The sequence below is a fragment of the Amphibalanus amphitrite genome, unplaced genomic scaffold (genome assembly GCF_019059575.1).
Source record: "Amphibalanus amphitrite isolate SeventyFive unplaced genomic scaffold, NRLGWU_Aamphi_draft 000775F_arrow, whole genome shotgun sequence".
In the NCBI taxonomy this organism is placed as follows: domain Eukaryota; kingdom Metazoa; phylum Arthropoda; class Thecostraca; order Balanomorpha; family Balanidae; genus Amphibalanus; species Amphibalanus amphitrite.
This window is the reverse complement of record NW_024882269.1, coordinates 81,213-105,613: the sequence shown is the minus strand read 5'-3', so window position 1 is coordinate 105,613 and position 24,401 is coordinate 81,213. Positions and strand designations below refer to the sequence as shown.

Here is a 24,401-nt window from a genome sequence, read left to right as displayed (position 1 = left end):
GGTGTTTGAACACCCCCCCTTGTAACTCGGCTCCTGGGCCACGTAGCGATACGCGGAAGGCGGGGTTCGAAAGAGCGTCAAAAATAATGAGGAAATCACTTACGTCAATTTTTTGGTCAGGTCAAAGGTCAGGTCACCAGAGGTCATTGAAGGCAAAATTTCGCCGATTTCCAGGTCGAATGTCGACAATTTCCAAGAAGCCAACGCATAACTCGGGAACCAATAGAGCTACAGCGCCGCAGAAAAGCGCATTCGATTGCCCTATTAACGACCTTTCTTAGCAATTTTCTCAGATTTGACCTAACGTCAACGGTTTTGCCTGCAGGGGGCAAAAACTGCAAAAATAGCCGATTTTTTTCGGAAACAGTTTTTCTGCAATAACTTTTGACCCAAGCCTTATACGAGCTTACTTTTACCGGCATCGTGCCCCTCTCGTAAGACGCATCGAATGAGCTATAACTTGACCTTGAAAGGTCAACTTGAAAATTTGACCTTTGCTCAAGGTCATGACCTGACCGGAAAGGGTCATGTTGCATATCAGTCGATCCGTATCGTCGAGCTGAACCCATCTAAGGCGTTTTCATCGCTCTAGCATGCCTCTATCAAAAGTTATTTGCGAAAAACTGTTAGATACCATTCGTGAGCTAAGATGACCTCAGGGCATAAACAGGGGTCACGGACACCATTTTCATGTTCAGTGTGTCTAAACCACTTGTAATTCAGTGTTTGGGAGTGTTTATAATGTCTTTCGTCCAAAAGAGGCGCATTTCAATTTTCTCCCATTGACTTATAATGGGGAGGTCGCAAAATTGACCTGACCTTTGGTCATCGATATCAAAATTCTGAGATATACATTTTGTACATGCTATTGCTCTTAGCAATCGCTGAAAGTTTCAAAGCGATCGGTCACTCGGTGTAGCTATGACAGACATTGAAACTTTTTATGAGGTGAGGTCACTTCAAGTGACCTGTTGACCTGACCTTGAATGACCTTGGTCTGAAATGTTCACAACATGTGTAGAATTGATGTATGATAAGGTGTACCAAAAACGGCGGCGCGGAGCGCCGCCGTTTTTTTAGATATTCTCGAAAAACCACAACGGGGGGGGGGGGGTGTTCAATTCAAACACCCCTCCCAGCAGGGCGCGGGTTAAGTTAATTTAATTTTAAGAAAATTTTAAGTTCACTTAATCCTAGCCCTGGCAGGGGGGCGATGCGACCCTCCCAAGGTTTTTCGAAGTTAGCGTAAAAACGGCTGCGCGCAGCGCCGCCAAATTTTTCGCAGCCTATGGGGGAACCTTTTTACATAATATGACCTGAAAATTTCAGGTCCGGGTGACATTCAGTCAGGTCAACAGGTCAGAAAACCGGTACAAGGTCATGGTCAAATTTCAATTTTATTTATGCACCTGTCCAGCTTACAGTTTTGGACTAATTTTCTTCAAACTTTCAGGATGTGCAAAGTTCACCGAGTTGTATAACATTAATATAGTATAACATAGTATATATAGTATAATAACATAACATAGTAACATAACATAGTATTTATAGTATAACCGAGTTGTATAACATAGTAGTTATTTTTTATGTCACTGACCTGAGGTTAGTTAGAGGTTTATGTCGTAGGGGAATATGAGGGAACACTGCCCACCCCGATATCAGAAATATAAAAAGGCGTAGGGCGACAGCTGACTGTCTTTTGGCAGCGTCACGACAAGAGAAGTGAAGGTATGGGCAGTGCACCGCATTGGTTTAGGCGATTTGCGAGAAATTCCTAATTTTACGTTTCGTGAATGCGTTTCATACTTTTTCTAGCATAACAAGCATAAAAACTGATTTCATTTGACAGACATTGGTACTGAAGAAGTATTTGTAATTTGATGCCAAAATGGGGACTCATCCAAGCATTACGAGCTCCTGCTCGAGCGAAATATTTGTCGTGCTGCCATATTGAAGGATTTTTTAAAGACAAATGCAGACACTTGGGTAACACCGCCCACTTGGGAAATTCGGTATTTAAAAGCACATTGTGACAACTAACCCAGGAGTGGCGCATTTCAAATAAAGAAAGAACGCTGTTGCTATGTTTTCTTTTTAGAGGAAAGTGAAAAATTCCGAGAAAATGAAATTTTGGGACTTTATGTCGTCTAGTTATATAAATGAGTACTACATTGTACCAGGGATATAATAAAATCGTTTCCACTTTATTTTAGAAATCTACTAAAACGCCCCGAAATTTACGATAAGAAGAACAACTGAAGAAGTATTTGTAATTTGATGCCAAAATGGGGACTCATCCAAGCATTACGAGCTCTTGCTCGAGCGAAATATTTGTCGTGCTGCCATATTGAAGGATCCAACAATCTGCAAATTTCATTGCCTGCTGAGCTCGGGCGGTGTTACCCAACGGTCGGTGCTACCCCGAAAAAATGTAGACACTTGCTAAATGTGGAATAATGCAATTATGAACGACACTACAAGAAAACAATTGGTTGATAAGTATGTAAAATTGATGCCACAATCCAATGAAACTGAGAGATTGATCATTTGGCCAAAAATGATGCGACCCCCCTAAGGTTTTTCGAAAATAGCATAAAAACGGCGGCGCGCAGTGCCGCCAAATTTGGTACAGCTTATGGAGCAGCTTTTTTACATATGACCTGAAAATTTCAGCTCCGGGTGACCTTGGGTCAGGTCACCAGGTCAGAAAAACCGGTACAAGGTCATGGTCAAATGTCAATTTTCTTTTTACACATGTCCAACTTACAGTTTTAGACTGATTTCCTTCAAACTTTCAGGATGTGCTAAGTTCACCGAGTTGTATAACATATAGTTCGTTTTTTATGTCACTGACCTGAGGTCAGTTAGAGGTCATTACGTCGTAATGTTTTAACCCTCGCCCGTATAGGGGGGTCGAACGGACCCCCCCCCCCCATGGTTTTTTTCGCGAATAACTCGCGTAAAAAGAGGCCGATCGCGACGAAACTTTCAGTACCTTTGCGTTAATCAATTTTACACCTACCCTGAAAATTTCATGACCCTGACCCCAATGACCTTTGACCTGTGACCTACTTTTCGAGACCATGTTTGGCCGCAATCGCGATTCGGCGTATGTCGGCTCGCATTAGCCGCGTGTTTGCAGTCTTTTCGTGGTTTCAAGCGTGCAAACATGTGATATGATGTTGCCCCATGGCATTAGGGTGGGTGTCAAGGTCACCTGAAGGTCAGGTCAGGTCATTGACCTTTGGTGACCTCGGTTCACCTTTTCGAGTTTTACATGTTCTAGGCCAGTTTTGGGAGCTGAATTCGAATTTAGCAACCATATGAACGTTTACGAAGTAGTTTTGGTACCTTCGTAACATGTTACGAAGCTGTCAGAGGCGGTTGACACCTACTAAGAATACCCGGCAGGACCCCTACTGGTTGACCTGACCTGACCTGACCCGACCTGGACTAAATGCATAAAGACATCATCTGTGATCAAAACTAACATGATATTCGTGATCAGCGCCCCGAAAAACCCCATAGCAGCCACACTTTACGACGTTCTAACAGGTCCCGATTTTCCCGACTTTTGGGTCATTGACCTGACCTGCAAGGTCAATCAATGACCTAGGACCTTAAAATTAGGTATCATCGGCTTCCTCTCGTCACGGGCAACACGCTCGTTTTTTCTGCGAAGCTCTAGCTCGATCAGGGGCGAAACGGCAAGGGGGTGGGGGTCCAACGGACCCCCCCCCCCCTTATACGTTCGCGGCTGGAAAAACACCAATACGGGCGAGGGTTAACCCGCGCCCCGCTGGGGGGGGGCAGAATCTGCCCCCCCTCCTGTTTTTCGCCAATAACTTCTAAACGCGTTACGCCAGCGACGTCAAACTTTCAGTACCTTATTATACATCAATTTGACACGTTCCCTGAAAATTTGAGCGAAATCCGTCGGAAAATTTTTGAGAAATTGACGTTTTAGTGACGTCATGTTCGCCATTTTCGCCTCAAAAACGGCAAAATTTCAAACGCCGCTAACTTCTTCATTTTTAAAGGAATCAAGACGTAACAAAAAAGGTTATACGTGATTCTACTTTGTCTATCAAATGGCTATCTCGTTTTTTTGAAAATTTTGGCTTTTGGCCAAAATTTTTCCAAAAAACTGACTTTTTTGGGAAAATATTTATAAAATCCAAAATTTTGAGTTTATCGAAAAAACCGGAATATATGTCAAAGAAGTGGTCTATGTGCACCTACATACCAATTTTGAGAAGAATCGGTTCAAAAATGTGGGAGTTATTCAAAATTTTATGACGTCACGACACACAAATTTTTTGAAAAAATGATTTTTTTGGAAGTTCTAGACCTCGTACGGAAACAAAAATAGCACCATTCGATTCGCCGTGAAAAACTGCATCGGATAGACACCTTTTTAGGCCTTAACAACCAACTTCAAAATTTGACCTCACTTGACCTGACCTTGACCTGACCTCGACCTGAAATTCATCCAGAGGTGGTCCATGTCACTTATTGAGTGTGCCTATTGAATTCCATGAGTAAAATGACCCATAAAACATGTGTCGCACATGCCCTTTTCTATATTTTGTTTTTGGTGACCTGACCTGACCTGACCTGACCTTGACCTTGACCTTTGAATGACATTGTGTGCAACGAATATTGTCTTGGTAGTCTAAGAACACGTTTTGGGCAATCAGTCTCAGTCCATTCTTCGGCAACTACGGTGCAAGGCCGATACTGTAGAAACTTGCATTTTGTACCCTTGACCTGACCTTGACCTGACCTCTGACCTACTTAAGCAAAAAAATTTGGGCTCTTAAGATCCGCCTTGTTGAGAGCTTTCGATTGCCGTTTTCCCCGTCTTTCTACGACCATTGGTTCGGAAGTTAGACAGGGGGGGCAGAATCTGCCCCCCCCCCCCAGCAGGGCGCGTATGGCTGAATAGCCCAGCGGGGCGCGGGTTAAGCCTACGGGAAAATATTCAATTCGGAAAATACTGGAGATATCCGCTTCGTTCTATCATTTTTGTGCTTTGAAACCACAGTACGTAACAGCATGTCCAATGAGGTCAACTGAGGTCAAATGACGTTTTTGCCAATAACTTGGGACATAATGACGCTAGAGCTAAAAAAAGGTGTCATTGTATTTCGTGTGATCAGCCGAATCGAATGATATGCGATATGATGCAATTTGGTTAATTTGAAATTAATTAATTAATTAAAGTTTACTTAATAATTAAGAAAATTTTAAGTACACTTAAGCAAGCTAAAAAGTAAATCATTCGACGCGACTTGACGTGCTGAGTTCACTGGTGCTTTTCTTTTTGCTCTATGTTAATTAGATCAAAAGTTATAAGTGAAAAACTTTTGACCTGTTTTCAGCGAATTTTGTTACATTCAAACGCTAACCCCCCCCCCCTAAATATTGACCTAGAGCAACCAAATTTGCACAGGGGCGAGAACTCCAGGGAACCCACCTACCTACCAAATTTGGTGTTTCTACAGGATGTTTCACTAAAAATGTCAAAAAGTAAAAGGTCATAATGCACATAATAACAATGTTTTCTAAGGAAATTTGCATATCATTTTATCCGCAATTGTTGGACATTTGAATATATAAAAACGATATCACCGTCACTCAAACCTATTCCACACATCTGCCCCTTCTTTGATGCACCGTTTCGGCACGTGTCCGGAGGTGCCTCACAGCCCGTTTTCATCTTCAGCGTCCAGACTGTCGGCAAAGCCTTGAATTGTGCTCTTCAGCTCCCGAAGTGATGCGACTTGAGTCTTCCTCAGCTCTGCGAGAGCTACTGAGTCACTGACCAAACCAGAGGCTTAGCGGTGACAGATCGAGGCTTCGCGCTGGCCAGGGGCGGGCGGCGAGGCAGCTGATTATTCGGTCCAGGAGCTTCTGGTCCAGTCAGTTCCTGGTGGCTACAGCCGTTACAGTGGTTGATTTGAATAACTTGTAAGGCCCTGGCTATTTCTGATGTTGGAATTAGCTTCTTGTTATCTTCAAAGGCCCTCAAAAAGACCCTGACCTTCTCAACGGTTTCCGCCGAGAGGTGGGGGCAACCCCGCATTTTTTGGACTGGAACCGGCATCGAAGGAACCCTTTTAAACCTCTCAACAAGCCCTTTGAAACTTTTATAATCTGGAACGTAGCGAGGTGAGAGAGTAAAAAGTTTCCTGAAAAGTCGGCATACGGTTTCAATGTTTCTGTTGGCACCAAATGTACATAAGTGTAATTCACCCCTCCTGTTGCGGTGTAAATAACTGTTCCTGTTCTGCATAAGGAAAAAATGACTAGTGACTTTGGCCTCCTGCCCTCGCTCCGTATGAGTGTAAAATATATCTTAAATGGATAAATAATAAATGTCCAAAAATTTGCAACAAAGCCACGTGCGCAGCCACGTGATTTGCATATTCTATATATCTTTAATAAGCATTTACTTTTTGACACTTTTAGTGAAACACCCTGTAGGTGCCATAGGAGCCAACCGCGAGGGGGGTCGCATCGACCCCCCCCCCCCTTGCCAGGTCGTGTTATGAAAAATGCCCTGCCAGGGCGAGGGCATTTGTCGGTGTTCTCCGTCTTCCCCCTAATGGTAAGCCTATGGGGAAATATTCAATTAGGAAATTACTGTAGGTATCCGCTTCGTTCTATCACTTTTGTGCTTTGAATTGAAACCTCAGTACTTAACATTATGTCACTTGGTGCTTCTTTGTTTGGCGTACTTATCCATGGGTCAGGTCAAATGAGGTCAACTGAGGTCAAATGACGTTTGTGCCAATAACTTGTCACATAATAAAGATGGAGCTTACAAATTCGTATCATTCTATTCCCCTTGAAGAGCCGAGTCGAATGATATGCAACATTAAGCATTTCAACCATTCTTAAGACTTAATTTGTACTTAAGATGTACTTAACTTTTTAAGTACACTTAAGCAATCAAAAGCGTATATCATTCGACGCGCCTTGACGTGATAAGTTCATTGGTGCTTTTCTTTTTGCTCTATCTTAATTAGATAAAAAGTTATAAGCGAAAACATCTTTGGCACCTAGAAACAAATTTGGTGTTTCTCCTGTTAAAGGTAGTGTGCCAGCTTTCCTGGACCGTATGGAGTTAATGGCCCAGATAAGGAGAACCGGATTTTTAGAACTTATCCATACCTTCAAAACTCATGGAAACGTCTTAAATTCTTCAAATTTTGAGTAGGGGAGAGTGGGGTAAGATGCCCAGGGTGGGAAAGACGCCCCACCCCCTCTAGCGGCGAAACAAAGAATCGAACCTGGAAATTAATGTTCTTAGCGTAAAGCGGAAGCCTGCCTTGTTAATTGCACAAAAAATTGCGAAGCTCAGTTGGGCAACGGCTGGCTGGTGATTGCATGTTTTTTATTTGCTGCTTTCAAAAAATATTTTGGTGTCAAAACATTGTAAATATCAAAGAAGGTAGATTATTTTTGCGTCCCTTGCTATAGTCGTGATACATTAACATGCGTGTACTGTGTCCCAAACAGTTTGTTTCAGGGTGTAGTTTTATGGCTAACAAATTGTACTGATTTAATGTTACTTCGGTACCTTGGGGTAAGATGCCACCTGTCCTGATGGGGAAAGACGCCCCCCTTAATTCGTAGGCTGTCCTTCAAGCATCCCGTCAAATCATTTATTACATACTTGTGATTAGAGGCAAAAGCCGATCTGGGACTATTAAGAGTCCAGTACGGTCGGGTGCTCCCCATGCCGGTCTCTCGGCCCACACAGCGACATCTGACTCTGAGAGCCCTCACGACGGCCTCTGTGGGCCCCATTATTGGCTCCAGGGCCCCTCACGACATCCTTTGAGGGCTCCCACGCTGGCTCCACGGGCCGCGCTGGCATCTGAGGTCCCCACGATAGGCTCGAGGGCCCTCAAGCATCATGAAGACCTATAAGGGCCCCACAGTGGTCTCCGAACGCCACCACGGAGGCTTGTTTGGCCGCGCTGGACTATGATGGCCCTAGCGATGACCTCTGAAGCCCCTTACGACTACTTTTGAGGGCCCTACGATGACGTTTGGTGTCTACTGTGGCTCGAAGGGACTGCTGATTCGTTCAGGCGATTCACGTGCCCATTTATGTCACTTATAGTGCAGGGGGGCATCTTACCCAACGCCCATGGTGTGTCAAAAGTGGAAATAGCCGGTGCGCCGTCTGGCAACCCGGCAGCCCGCCGCCACAGGGAAATTCATGCTTTTTGTCGCTTTTTCGCTCCCTATGAGTCACTTGATCTAATTAGAGCTTAACTAGGAACGAGGCGGGTCACTTGGACGTATTCGGGAGCCGAATACGGTGTTTTGGAGCCAATACCTGGGAAACCCTGCCCGCCCAACGCGAGTTTTTAAGAGTCTGCATGCCCAAATTAACGTTGAACGCGGCCGTTTTCGGTCGGTTTTCCCCGACCTTGTGGCGAAATCGCCTTATTTATTCAACCAGGGTGGGCTAATTCGCTTAACTAGGAATGAGGCGTTGAAGAGAATTATTTAAGGAATAGAGCTGTGCAAAAATATTTTTTGTATTGTTAAAACTGTATCCGCCCTCGAACGATAAATATTGTTGACCCATCAGAAACACATCACCTGGAATGCGTTTGGACTTGGCTGGATCTAATATTAGCGAGTATCTGCTAATGCAGTTTCTTGGCCTTACAGGGTGGGGCAGCATAATCGGGAATAAATATCAAACGGGATTATTTGGTCATGAATTTAAAAATATAGCTCCAAGCACTATTTTAACAACATCCCATCAATCGGTCACCTTTTACCTATCCCTCATCCTATTTGACCGCCCTTCGCGTCGATGACCTTCTCAAGGCGGGTCCAAAAGCACGCGCATGCACGTGCAGCCTCCTGCTTGTCCATGATCGCCCATCAGCTTCGTACCTTGCACTGAAGACCGTTTTTACTGATGATAAGTTGTTCATTAAACTTCTACCAAAAAACGCTCCATATAAAGAATTTGGTCGGATTTAAATCGGCGGAGTTGAAGGACCAGAAGTTTTTGGTTCATCTCAGGTGGAGGTGCCCTACACAATAACATGTCGTCCTCACTGCAGTACCAGCACGGACAGAGTCCTCGTAAGACGTGATCTGGACCGTCAGTGATCCTCTCTTCCGACGACTCCACGTGAGTCTGCCAGAGTGTGGATGTATTTACCAGAGGTGCTCGTTTTATCCGGGCTCGATGAAGTAGGGTGCACCACGTGCACCTCCCTTGAAGACCACCCATAGGTCCATCACCTCAACAGGATGTTTACTTTGCATGACCGCTGCAATATTCTCGATACAATCCCCTATATGGCATGCCATTCTTTTTTATCGTATTCCAGTCGGTGATAAGATTTTTGGTCGCTGAAGTTTTGAACATTGTTTCTTTTTAATATGCTCAAGAGCTTCTTCCTTATATTCAAGTGAGTCATCTTGTATGTCCTCTGCTAAGAGTTATTTTACGACGATTACGTTAACTTTTTGTCCTAAGTATCCCCACACAATCCTTATCGTCCGTGATAACACGTTGACCTGTCCAGCAACCTTTACGTGGAATGGCATTGTTTTAAACAAAATGTTCTTGTTTTACTCGTTTAACATTAGTGTCTATGGGCGCGCGCAAAGCACTTGGAGCACCGTCGAACTATTTTGCTGCTCTTTTCCAGGAAGTTGCATGCTCATGGATGTAGTCATGTCAGATGATGCACAACTTTTGGGCGTTTCATTGCCATGATATAATTTATCAAAATAATGCCATGCCTACTCATGACCAGAGCCCAAAAAGCATTCCCGATTATGCTGCCCCACCCTGTACATAGTACGCACACAAGCATACATACTTCCTGCCCTTGGTTATTCCTCACTTGAATGAAAATTTTGTTATAATAACTATTCCAAGCAGTTAACAGGTTTTAGTGCAGTGCCAATTAGGAACCGTTCAGCGCCGCCAGCCTCCCAGGCGGCGCGTAACGGCTGCGGCCGGCCGCCGCTCTGGCAGGGTGTTTGACTTCATATCTCTGTTGCTAGAAAAGTTGTGGACCGATTTACTTGATTCTTGCATGAAAACATCTGCCATTCAATTCTTAGCAGATACCGAAAATTTGACGTCAATTGCTCGATCCGCTGCCCATATTGTGGTACTGCCATCTATTGACAAGGCTGGCGAACTAAAGCCGGGCGGCTATTTCCACTTTTGACACACCATGCAGGGGGCGTCTTTCCCACCCTGTGGGGTAAGATGCCCCCTTTCACTTCTTCAGGAAAATGCTTAATAGCAAAAAAAGTTATCATATTTCAGGCACGAAAGTGTGATATTTTTGGAGAAAAATGATGTCGGCTTCGGTTGAAACTCCAAGTTTTTGCTTTCCGATCGTCATTTTCGAATAAGATATGACATAGTAAAACCCTGGGCATCTTTCCCCACTCTCCCCTACCCCAGTGCGAAATTCGCCCCGACGGGTTGTCGGTCGTACCCCAACCACATTTCACACCACTATGAACAATAAATGCACACACTGAAATCGCTATTACCGATATGCTCATCCATAGATAACATGAACTACCTGGATTGGACACTCGTTTTTGGCGCGAAAAATAAGAGGCCACTTTGGCCTCTTATTTTTAATGACGTATTTTTAATCAGTATTTTGAGAGGCTGATATCTCAGCAACCGCTGGGCCGATTCGCCTGCGGTCTTTTTTGTTGGGTATAGCTCCATCCATTCTGCCCCGCAATTCACTTATCGTAGTGCATTCAGGTGACCGTCGTGGCACGTGGCACGTGAGAAGTTGGGGTGTTCAAGTCGTTCTGCTGGAGTAACTATTTTGAGAGGCCTATATCTCAGTAACCTCTGGGGCGATTGACTTGGGGTAACTTTTGTAGAGTAGCTGTATCTCTTCTAACAAACATTGGATACTCATGATGAACGTGAGTGACCCCCGCTGCACGTGCGAAGTGCAAAAAACAGAAGAGGTGTTATATTTGTTCCCATTTCAGTAACTCAGCAACTACTGGGGCGATTCCGCTGAGACTTGGCATGCATGTAGGCACCCACCGGGCAATGCATATCCGTATGTCATGGTTGGGGTGCTATTGCACGTGCGCACGTGCAGGGGTCGCTTCCAGATCTCGAGAACGGCAGGACCGATTGCACTCAAATTTGGTACACGATTAGAGACCGGTGAGAAGGGTGCCGTGCAAAAGTCAGTTGGGACCCATATTGCACGTGCGCACGTGCAAGGTGCCGCTCCCACATCTGAAGAACGGCTGTGTCGATTGCGATCATATTTGGGACACCGCAAGAGACCAGTTGGTAGGGTGCCGTGCACCGAGGAGCCTGTATCTCTGCGCGTGCTCACGTGCGCACGTGCACACCCATCTGTCATATCTTAGGAATGGACTGACCGAGTACAATGAAATTTTGTGTGTGAATGGGTGCTGACCGTGTTTGAGTTTTTCTAAGTCGACGAAGTTGTGCTAAAGCACGTGCGCGCGTGCACACCGCACACCCCATATTTACAGCTAAAAACGGACTAGCCGATCTCAGTAAAAGCTGGTGTGCGATTGGGAAATAACAAAGTGCATTTAATGTATGCTCCAGCACTGAATATGCATGTGCGTAAGTGCACACCCAACATTAACAAGCTGAAGGCAGATTTCGATCAAATTTGCCGTGCGATTAAGGGATAAGGTAACAAATGCATTGACTGTGTGCATCAGAATGGGTGTGAGTATGCACATATGAAGGTGCACAATCCATTTTTAGAGCTGAAAAACGGGCAGAGGCTGGTGGTGATCAGATTCGGGTCATAATCGATAGCGTAGCTCGCTCAGACTGGGGATTTCAGTCAGGTCAGGTATATACCTGACCTGACCGTACTACCCAGCCTGAGCGAGGTACGCTATCGATTATGAACCGAATCTGATCACCACCAGCGTGCTCGTTTTGTCAGCTCTAAAAATTGGGTTGTGCATATTCACACTTATTCTGATGCACACAGTCAATGCAATTTGTTGTCTTATCCCCTAATCGCACGGCAAATTTGATCGAAATCGGCCTTCCAGTTTTTAAGCTGTTAATGTTGGGTGTGCTCGTGCACGTGCGCACGTGCATAAGCACACCTTCGCGACTTAGAAAAACTCATACACGGTCAGCATCCAATCACACACCAAATTTCATTGTAATCGGTCCGTCCGTTCCTGAGATATGACAGATGGGTGTGCACCTGCGCACGTGAGCACGCGCAGAGCTACAGGCTCTTCGGTGCACGGCACCCTACCAACTGGTCACTTGCGATGTGCCAAATATGATCGCAATCGACACAGCCGTTCTTCAGATGTGGGAGCGGCACCTTGCACGTGCGCACGTGCAATATGGGTCCCAACTGACTTTGGTAAGGCACTCTTCTCGCCGGTTTCTAATCGTGTGACAAATTTGAGCGCAATCGGTCCAGCCGTTCTCGAGATCTGGAGGCGACCCCTGCACGTGCGCACGTGCATTACCTCACCTTCATCGACTTAGAAAAACTCATACACATTCAGCATCCAATCACACACCAAATTTCATTGCAATCGGTCAGTCCGTTTCTGAGATATGACAGAGGGGTGTGCACGTGAGCACGTGAGCACGCGCAGAGCTACAACCTCACCGGTGCACGGCACTCTACTTACTGGTCTCTTGCGAGGTGCCAAATTTGAGCGCAATCGGCCCAGCCGTTCTCGAGATCTGGAAGCGGCACCCTGCACGTGCGCACGTGCAATATGGGTCCCAGCTGACTTTTGCATGGCACCCTTCTCGCCGGTCTCTAATCGTGTACCAAATTTGAGCGCCATCGGTCCAGCCGTTCTCGAGATCTGGAAGCGACCCCTGCACGTGCGCACGTGCAATAGCACCCCAACCATGACATACGGATGTCTTTGACGGCGGGCATTGCCCTGTGGGTGCCTACATGCATGCCAAGTTTCAGCGAAGTCGCCCCAGTAGTTGCTGAGTTACTGAAATGGGAACAAATTTAACGCCTCTTCTGTTTTTTGCACTTCGCACGTGCAGCGGGGGTCACTCACGTGCATCATGAGTATCCAATGTTTGTTAGAAGGGATACAGCTACTCTACAAAAGTTACCGCAAGTCAATCGCCCCAGTGGTTACTGAGATTAAGCCTCTCAAAATAGTTACTCCAGCTGAACGACTTGAACACCCCAACTTTTCACGTGCCACGTACCACGACGGTCACCCATGAACGCACCACGATAAGTGAATTGCGGGGCAAAAAGGATGGAGCTACCCAACAAAAAAGACCGCAGGCGAATCGGCCCAGCGGTTGCTGAGATATCAGCCTCTTAACCCTCGCCGGCCGAGGGGGGGGGGGGCGGGTGCCGCCCCCCCCATAGGGTTTTTTCGCGATAGCTCCGAACTCGCTGGCGATAGAGAGCTGAAACTTGGCATACCTGACCTTTGATCCAAGCCGGATCTTTTGACACCAACCGCATTTTTGGATCAGGTCAGGTCACTGACCTATGACGTCATAAGTGAACCTCTGCACGGTCTTCAGATGTCGCAACTTCGCAACGCCCTCACTGCCAGAGGAGATGTCACAGGGAAATGAAACTTGCAGGATCTAGTATCCATTATGAGTCCCACAACTTGTATATCTCGGATTTTTCCTAAAGGTCATATGAGGTCAGGTCATTTTCGTGACCTCACCATTATAAGTCAATGGGGAAAAACTCAAACTGCTATTCTGGCGCCGGGAACGATCTCCAACTATCTCAAGCACACAGAATCGTGATTTGATGCACTCCTTGCAAGGTTAGATGCGTCACTTTTGCAATTTTGACCTTGCGTGACGACATTTATGACGTCATCAAGGTCAAATTAGTTTTTCGTCAATAACTCTTGATCAAATTGAGCTAGCGAGTCGGGAAAGGCACCAATGGACTCAGGAAGGCCTGACGAATCGAATGATATGCGACATGACCTCTTTCGACCAACTTCGTGACCTGGGGGTGCTGACCTGACCTTGACCTGAGGTCAACACCCCAAGTTGACCTGACCCGGACAAAAAGTATATCATTCGACGCGCCTGAGCGAGGCGAACACGATGCTGCCAAAATCGGCGCTCTGCGGCCGTTTTTTGCGAAGTTATTCACCAAAAACTGAACCGTACCCTGGGGCACTTGACCTGACCTCAGAGGTCACCGGTTGACCTAGGACCTTAAAATCGGGTACCAATCTCTGCGTCTCGTAACGGCGCACACGCTCGTTTTTTCCGCGACGCGCTAGCTCCACCAGGGGCGAAACGGCGAGGGGGGGTCTTACCCGCCCCCCCCCCCCTCGGCCGGCGCGTATGTTGAAAACCAATAGGTCCGGCGAGGGTTAAAATACTTATTAAAAATCCGTCATTAAAAATAAGAGGCCAAAGTGGCCTCTTATTTTTCGCGCCAAAAACGAGTGTCCAATCCAGGTAGTTCATGTTATCTATGGCTCATCCAATCAAGTTTCGATAAACCCGTTCATCATCATCTCCTGCGGTTTCGAACACGCCTGTTAGGTGGTGCGGTAGACCGCGCCCAAAGCCAGGGCCCCGGTAACGTGAGGTAGCGGAGTCGGGGCAGCGTGCGCTGACCCAAGCCGGGGCCGCGCGTCCTCCCGGTGCCATGTGATAGCCCGGGGCTGCCCGCGGGGATGCGGTAGACCGCGCCCAAAGCTGCGGCCCCGGCTTGGGTCAGCGCACGCTGCCCCGACTCGGCTACCTCACGTTACCGGGGCCCTGGCTTTGGGCGCGGCTTCTGCTCATACTTTGTGGTGCGGTGGTGGTGCGTCGGGCCGCGCGCTCTGACTTTGGCCAAGAAAAATGCGTCAGCTGATCATTGTCATTTCTGCCACTTGCGTGTGGTGAAATGGGGTCATAACGAGACGGCTTTTTCATATCAATTATTTTACATAAAATCATATTTCAAACCATAAATAATGTTCGACAGCCAAATAAAAGAAACAATACCAATACAGGCTTACAGTTTAAGGCTCGACATTGTGTTGTCTACGATTAGACAGCTGATAACTCATTCCCGTACGTCGTAACTCTATAATGACCTTTGCTTATTGTCACATGTGCGCCGCATTCGCGATTGTTGCCGACGCCTGTTTGCAGTTCAGCCCACTACAGTTATTATACATATCGAAAAACCGATAAACTTTTAGGCGAAAAAGGCACTATTCCAGGCCCATTTTTGATTTTTTTGCGATATTAGGTAAAAACAGAAGCTTCTTATCCTAGGAAAAATAAAATGGGAAATCTTTCAAAGGTGGCACACTACCTTTAACGCCAGACCTCTTGAGACCCTAATTTTTCGCGATTATTTTTAAATGCATGGAAGAATTTCAGCAAAGCTCAGGACATAGCCGTTTCAAGACCTGCCGAAACTTTTACAATTTAGATATTTTGTCGCCATTTCAATATTTCAGGCACTTCTCATTGACTCGTAATGTTAAATTTCGAGCAAGATTTTCACCTGGCGTGTAGAGGCTATCACCAGTCAGTCGGTGATACGTTATGCCGTCACAGCTAAGCCCCGCCTCTGTGGACTTGGCCTGCGGCGGTTTCGGGCCGGCGCGAGGTCACTCGCGCTGTGGCGGGGAGCGGGGACGGTCGATCGGTGCCGAAAGCCGGTGGAGTTGTGCGTAACGTCTTGTCTGACAGTGCCCAAAGAGCGACATGATGACTGAGGAGCCATAAATGCTCAATGTGCATTGCTTGTACAATGCTGATATGTTCGCTGATATTTGTTTTATTTTTTATAAGCTGCAAATGACTGGCAGATGGCATTTAACCCTCGCCCGTATAGGGGGGGGGGGTCGAACGGACCCCCCATGGTTTTTCGCGAATAACTCGCGTAAAAAGCGGCCGATCGCGACGACACTTTCAGTACCCTCGCGTTCATCAATTTCACACCTACCCTGAAAATTTCATGACCCTGACCCAAATGACCTTTGACCTGTGACCTACTTTTCGAGACCATGTTTGGCTGGAATCGCGATTCGGCGTATGTCGGCTCACATTAGCCGCGCGTTTGCAGTCTTTTCGTGGTTTCAAGCGTTCAAACATGTGATATGATGTTGCCCCCATGCATTAGGGTGGGTGTCAAGGTCACCTGAAGGTCAGGTCAGGTCATTGACCTTTGATGACCTCGGTTCACTTTTTCGAGTTTTACATGTTTCTAGGCCAGTTTTTGGAGCTGAATTCGAATTTAGCAACCATATGAACATTTACGAAGTAGTTTTGGTGCCTTTGTAACATGTTACGAAGCTGTCAGAGGCGGTTGCCACCTACTACGAATACCCTTACTGGTTGACCTGACCTGACCTGACCCGACCTGGCCTAAATACATAAAGACATCATCTGTGATCAAAACTAACATGATATTCGTGATCAGCACCCCGAAAAAACCCATAGCAGCCACACTTTACGACGTTCTAAGAGGCCCCGTTTTTCCCGCCTTTGGGGTCATTGACCTGACCTGCAAGGTCAACCAATGACCTAGGACCTTAAAATTGGGTATCATCGGCTTCCTCTCGTCACGGGCAACACGCTCGTTTTTTCCGCGAAGCTCTAGCTCGATCAGGGGCGAAACGGCAAGGGGGGGGTCCAACGGACCCCCCCTTATACGTTCGCGGCTGGAAAAACACCAATACGGGCGAGGGATAACTGACATAAGGTTAGGAAATATTCACCCGTATTTAAAGCCTATGGTGTTGCAGATAATGCGATAATGGGATGTCGGATGTCATCAAGTAGCTCCTGATTTGTACATCGCTATGCACCCATCGACCTGCGCAATAATTAGCTAATTGCCTTCGCTTCACATCATAAGGCTCGCTCGTATTTCACCAAACAGATATCCTATGTACATCGAAAATCGTATTTGTTAGGAATCGTTAACGTTTGTTCGAAGCATGTGTGAGTAGAAGATTGAGGATTGATGGTCCTCTTGGTCCCATATACCTACAAGAGTCAACAAGAGCCTAACATTTACTTGACCGTCTGCTGCAATTGATTCATAGCACGTGAAACGTCAGCGAAATGCATAGTCCTTTACAGATGGCAGGGGTGTCGTTTGTACAGAGGTCGCTGATGGGCACGGGTCAATGCTGCAGTCGTGGGCGGAGCCTAATGTCATATGACGTATGAAAGCCTCTATCCAGGATGGAAAAACAGTTAACATTACGAGTCAATGACAAGTGCCACCAATATTTAAGTGACAACAAAATGTATTTGAAGAAAAAGTTTCGGCAGGTCTTGAAACCGCTACTTTCTAAATATGGTTGAAATTATTCCACGCATTTAAAAATAATCGCGAAAAATTAGGGTCTCAAGGCGTCTGGCGTTAACTAGTAGGTGCCAAAGGAGCGAATCGCGAGGGGGGTCGCATCGCCCCCCCCCCCCACTGCCAGGTCGTGTTATGAAAAATGCCCTGCCAGGGCGAGGGTTAAATTGGTACCCGAAGGTTGTTTCTTCATTAGACAAACACTATTCTTTAGAATTGTGTTTTTCTATTGTAAAACAAACTGAGGGTGTTTCCATTTCGGGATACATTTCGGGGTAGGATTCGTGTTTGGTGCAGCGAATTAACAAAGCATATCATCCGATGCGCACGGACGTCCTAAGTTCACTGGTGCTTTTATTTTTGTTCTATCTTTTCTAAGTAAAAAGGAAAAGGCGAAAAAAAAACTTGTAATATGTTTTAGCGAAATTTTTGTACCTATTCTCCCCAAAACCCCCCTAAATATTGATCTAGAGTCACCAAATTTTCACGGGTGCGAAACCTCATATTGACTGAACTACCCTGTAAACCTGGCGTTTCTAAGTGCCATAGGAGCCAATCACCAGATGGGGGGGGGTCGTACCAACCCCGCCCCCTCGCCGTCCGTGTTATGGAAAAGGCCCTCGCCTGGCGAGGGTTAATAACCCCATGTTCTGGATAAAATTCTTCCAAATTTAACTTATGACACTTCAAGCAATGTTGGACACATCAGGAAAACACTTGCATATAAACGACAATTATGCCAGAGAAACCCTACAAAACATGGGATCTAATCTGGCGCAGCTGCGACGATCTAGACGAAAACTACACACGAAAAGCCTCTTCGCTCGCTGCACGGGGAATATTCCCGAGGACGGTGAATATTCCATGCTCTCTGAACGCACCCTAGGTCCCTGTCTTGCAATTACCGGTTTGGGGACTCACAACATCGAGAAATGCCTTAAATCGAAAATATCTAATTTCAAAATTGCAGCACTTTGGATTCAGAGGGGCTAATGCATTTGAATGTCCCCTCTGAATTTCTGACTTTAGTGCCATTCCTACGATTTTAAATCATGTGCAAAAACACTTGGGAAAACGTGGTGGTAAATGCTGTTTTGTGCCGCACTTCAATGGTGCCAAATTATTGCTTCCAAATGACGTCACAGGAACAACGGAAGACCCAAAAAGTAAACAAAAGTTAAAGTGCAATATCTTGAAAACCGGTGCAAATTGTTCGGTGAAATTTCGTGGATATTCGTGGTTGATCTTTCTCAACGAAACGACATCACTTTTAGACCAATTCAAGAACTTTTAAAGGTGGGAGGGTCCCTTTAAACTTCACAGCGTTACAGGCCAGGTAGCGATACAACTGCATATTTTTCCGTTTTGAAAGGACTATAGCTTGGCTCTTTGCGCTTGCTTGTCGTCTGACATTGGGCAAGTTCTGGAAAATGTGCTGCCTACTACTTACCGTTAAAGCAGGGTGGCTTGTCCGTCGGACAATGATTCTCAGAGCAGTTTTCTCCTTTGAACTCCAGACTGCAAATGCATTTGTTGTTGACACACGTTCCCCCGTTATAACACGGATTTTCACCAGCACATTTGTCGTAGCTTGGTACACAGTCCACGATGACATGTTTGTCAACAAAGTAAGTTGGATCGATGGGACGAAAGTGGATTCGAGTGATAAGCAAACGTTCATTTCGAAATCTATGTGACCACAGGGGGTCGCCCCTCGAATCAGGGCGAATTTCGTGCAGGTCTTGTAGATGGAAAGAGCTTACTTTTCGTTCATACAATCCAATTACCCGAAACCCGTGATACTTGTGTGGATTTAGGTATCCTTTTTCCATGGGCACAGTCACCAATTGTTTCATGTCACGATACCCGTTTCTTATGACGTGCACTTCGATCGTCTGCTCATTGAACGCAATCTGAAGCGATTGGTGGTCTTCTTCACTTCGCAACATGCCGAACACATCACGAAATGTCAAAATTACTTGAGTTGGCCCTTGCAGAGCAAAATCAATCTTCCCGGTGAGAAGCTTTCGGAACTTTCCCTGAAAAAAAAAACAGACTTCATGTCAGCATCAGGCTGTTGGGACATATTCTTGAATCCCCTTGTCATGTAGGTTAAGGTATGTGTAACACTTTCAGACGAGTTTTTCATTGCAGGGTGTCCGGAAAAGAATGACCCATGGAACCTTTAACCCTCGCCCTGGCAGGACATTTTTCATAACACGACCTGGCAGGGGGGGGGTTGCATGGTGGGGTTGATGCAACCCCCCTCGCGATTGGCTCCTATGGCACCTAGAAACACCAAATTTGGTAGGTAGGTTAGCCCCCTGGAGTTCTCACCCTTGGTTGCTCGTTCAAAATTTAGGGGGGTTTTGGGGGGTATGAATGTAAAAATTTCTCTAAAAACAGGTCAAAAGTTTTTCGCTTATAACTTTTGATCTAATCAAGATTGAGCGAAAAGAAAAGCACCAGTGAACTCAGCACGTCAAGGCGCGTTGTGCTTAAGTGTACTTAAAATTTTCCTAATTATTAAGGAAACTTTAATTAATTAATTAAATTCAAATTAACCAAATTGCATCATATCGCATATCATTCGATACGGCTTATCACCAGGAACACAATGACACCATTTTTAAGCTCTAGCGTCATTGTGTTACAAGTTATTGGCAAAAACGTCATTTGACCTCAGTTGACCTCATTTGATCTGACCCATGGATATGTTCGCCAAATAAAGAAGCACCAAGTGACATGCTGTTAACTACTGTGGTTTCAAAGCACAAGAGTGATAGAACGAAGCGGAAATCTCCAGTATTTTCCGAATTGAATATTTTCCCGTAGGCTAAGAACATTACGACGTAATGACCTCTAACTGACCTCAGGTCAGTGACATAAAAACGAACTATATGTTATAAAACTCGGTGAACTAAACACATCCTGAAAGTTTGAAGGAAATCAGTCCAAAACTGTGAGTTGGACAGGTGCATGAAGAAAATTGAAATTTGACCCATGACCTTGTACCGGTTTTTCTGACCTGGTGACCTGACCAGGTCATCTGACCTGTACCTGTTTTTCTAAACTGGTGACCTGACCCAAGGTCACCCGGTCCTGAAATTTTCAGGTCATATGTAGAAAGGTTGCCCCATAGGCTGTGCCAACCTTGGCAGCGCCGCCGTTTTTACGCTATCTTCGAAAAACCTTGGGGGGAGGGTTGCATCGAACCCCCCTGTCAGGGCGAGGGTTAAGCACTTAGCCTACTTATCTTGGTTTTCGTGACGTCATCACTCACAAAACCTTCGACTTCCCTCTGGGAGCTCTAGGCAGTAACTAACCGGCCGCACAGACTTGTAACTGCGTAGCATCATGCGCACAACCATGCTACACACGCTGAAACTTGTCTCATCGGTGAGCCTCTTTTACACACTTCTCAAGCTTCGATCACGTCGACGCTTGCTTGCGTTGCGAAAACGCAACGAAGGGCGTAAATGGGTTAACAAGATTACAACTGTTGGGGACAAACTTGTAACTGTGTTCACATGTTCACGATGGGCTTAAATGTAGGACAAAATATACGAAAAACGATATAAGATAAGATGGCGGCCGCTAGGTAAATACTTAACCCTCGCCCTGGCAGGGCATTTTTCATAACACGGCCTGGCAGGGGGGGGGGGTCGATGCGACCCCCCCTCGCGATTGGCTCCTATGGCACCTAGAAACACCAAATTAGGTAGGTAGGCGGGCCCCCTAGAGTTCTCGCCCCTGTGCAAATTTGGTTGCTCTAGGTCAATATTTAGGGGGGTTTTGGGGGTATAAATGTAAAAATTTCGCTAAAAACAGGTCAAAGGTTTTTCGCTTATAACTTTTGATCTAATTAAGATAGAGAAAAAAGAAAAGCACCAGTGACCTCAGCACGTCAAGGCGCGTCGAACGATATACTTTTTAGCTTTCTTAAGTGTACTTAAAGTTTTTCTTAAATTTTAAGTAAACTTAAATTAATAAATTAAGTGCAAGTTAACCAAATTGCATCATATCGCATATCATTCGATTCGGCAGATCACCAGGAACACAATGGTACCATTTTTTAAGCTCTAGCGTCATTATGTGCCAAGTTATTTGCAAAAACGTCATTTGACCTTAGTTGACCTCATTTGACCTGACCCATGGATAAGTACACCAAACAAAGAAGCACCAAGTGACCCGCTGTTAAGTACCATGGTTTCAAAGCACAAAAGTGATAGAACGAAGCGGATATCTCCAGTATTTTCCTAATTTAGTATTTTCCCATAGGCTTAACATTACGACGTAATGACCTCTAACTGACCTCAGGTCAGTGACCTCAAAAAAGCCGGACTATATGTTATACAACTCGGTGAACTTAGCACATCCTGAAAGTTTGAAGGAAATCAGTCGAAAACTGTGAGTTGGACAGGTGCAAAGAGAAAATTGAAATTTGACCATGACCTTGTGCCGGTTTTTCTGACCTGGTGAACTGACCCAACGTCACCCGGACCTGAAATTTTCAGGTCATATGTAAAAAGGTTGCCCCATAGGTTGTGCCAAATTTGGCGGCGCTGCGCGCCGCCGTTTTTACGCTATCTTCGAAAAACCTTAGGGGGGGGTCGCATCGACCCCATAGGCTGTGCCAAATTTAGGCCCCATAGGCTGTGCCAAATTTGGCGGCGCTGCGCGCCGCCGTTTTTACGCTATCTTCGAAAAACCTTAGGGGGGGGGGGTCGCATCGACCCCCTGCCAGGGCGAGGGTTAAAGGAAGTATCCCACCTTCTAAAATGTTGTTAAAACCAGTTAAATTGTGCCCGACTTTATAGATTGGATGACCAGGAACACGGTTCTGGCATTTATTTTTCATTAAACATCTTAGACTTCCCATATTCCAAACACAAACTTTCAAATATGTGACGTCACAGCCCAAAACTGCCTCCTTCCCCAGGCCACATCACTGTCATAAAGCTGATTCTTTTTACTCTGTAGGCACCACAACAAAGTTCAGACCAAGTTTTAAGCGATTTTTCAACGAACAAACCCATTTAAATCGAATGACTAAACGAGGTGACGTCACACTAACGGTCGCTCCATGTTGAAGATAGGGCCTTGCGCAAGGCCCATTTTCAAATGAAGGGAACGAATTTCTTCAACACCAAGAGGCCGCGGGGGTTGCAACCTAGATAGATAGTGGTTTCTGAACCTCGCCGCAAACTTGGCTATCTCAACTCAAACCCCATGTTAAAGGTAGTGTGCCAGCTTTCTTGGACCATATGGAGTTAATGACCCGGATAAGGAGAACCGGATTTTTAGAACTTATCCATACCTTCAAAACTTATGGAAACGTCTTAAATTCTTCAAATTTTGAGTACCCCAGTGCGAAATTCGCCCCGACGGGTTGTCGGTCGTACCCCAACCACATTTCACACCACTATGAACAATAAATGCACACACTAAAATCGCTATTACCGATAGGCTCATCCAATCAAGTTTCGATAAACCCGTTCATCATCATCTCCTGCGGTTTCGAACACGCCTGTTAGGTGGCTTCTGATGCTCGTCGAGGTCGGAATTTCCAAATACGCGTGGTGCGTCGGGCCGCGGCGTATTTACAAATTGCAACCGAGCTCCGCCGTAGGGTATTTTATTTCCGCCGTAGTGTATTTCACTTGAGGGATTTTCTACGATACATCTGCCTGAGATTAGGGTAATTACAATTTGTCGGCGACGTTCAAAAATGATGCAGCTTTTTTCGCAGTATAGGATATCGCATGTGCATATTTCTACCTTTTTGGGTGCGCTTTTCCCTCCACCGGTTTTTCGTGAGTAACTCGCGTAAAAACCGTCCGATCGCGACGAAACTTTCAATACCCCCGATTTTATCAATTTTACACCTACCCTAAAAATTTCATGACCCTGACCCAAATGACCTTTGACCTGTGACCTATTTCTCGAGACCATGTTTGGCCCGAATCGCGATTCGGCGTATGTCGGCTCGCATTAGCCGCGCGGTTGCTGTCTTCACGTGGCTTCAAGCGTTGAAACATGTGATATGATGCTGGTCCCATGCATTAGGGTGGGTGTCAAAGTCACCTGAAGGTCAGGTCAGCTCAATGACCTTTGATGACCTCGGTTCACTTTTTCGAGTTTTACATGTTTCTAGGCTAGTTTTTGGAGCTGATTTCGAATTTAGCAACCATTTGAACATTACAGGGGGTGTAACGAAATTATCCGGACACCTTTCTTCCCGCTGTAATTAAAAAGCAAAACAATCTGGTACTTTTTCTTTTAACTGAGCATGTAGCCACCTTTCATAAAAACACAGTGGCGATTATGTTCTGGAGCATTTCAGCCAATGGATTCTCCAGCACACTGGCTTTGATGCGGACCAACGCCGTCTAAACCTGTGCCTACGGTTGAGCGATGCTTATGGCGGGTGGCTCTTCATACCACCTGAACCTGCTAACCCTTCATACCTGCTGAACAAGAGCCCTCAGGTTTTCGATTGAATTGGGATCGCGACTTCTTCCAAGTCATAAGCGTTAGCCCAGAATGATAATAGGTTCTATCGGAATCACTTCCCATTCTTTCAGGGACTTTTTAAGTAGCGCGCCCGCCGCCGCCCCGCATGAAAACAGCGTGGCTTGAATCAGGCATCAGTGCGCGTTAAAAAACCGTGCCCTCCTATGCCGTCTGGTTGAGCGCCTCCAATCATTCATTGGCCAGTATGTTGCTCCGGTAATACTTGACGCTGATGGCGGTATTATGTGACACTATGTCCTATTGGAGCATTGCTAAGCAGCTGAACATGCTTCAGATCTGGATATTACCCGGATGTTTGACGGCGGCGAAGGCCAGCAAGTTCGAGCGGCTGGCCGCCCATACATGGCCGATTTGACGGTTCAAAGGATAATACAGCTCAAACGGCTACCCATCCAACCAGACCACCTCACCGTTATCTTTCTTCGACCAGTGGACGCGATCTGAAGTGAGGCGAAAGGTGGTGAACTGGTTGTTTTCCCGTCAGTGTCAGTTTCGTTGTCTTTTCCAGTT

The 24,401-nt window shown here is 45.9% G+C and overlaps 1 protein-coding gene across 2 annotated transcripts in view; it reads right to left on the bottom strand.

The window, feature by feature from the left end:
- LOC122365971 (polycystic kidney disease protein 1-like 2) overlaps positions 1 to 24,401 on the bottom strand; it is a 91,185-nt gene that overhangs the window by 18,252 nt on the left and 48,532 nt on the right. For both annotated transcript variants that reach the window (XM_043337670.1, XM_043337669.1), the window contains one exon: positions 18,805 to 19,393. The gene's annotated coding sequence lies outside the window, so the exon portion shown is untranslated. The remainder of the gene's footprint in view (positions 1 to 18,804; positions 19,394 to 24,401) is intronic.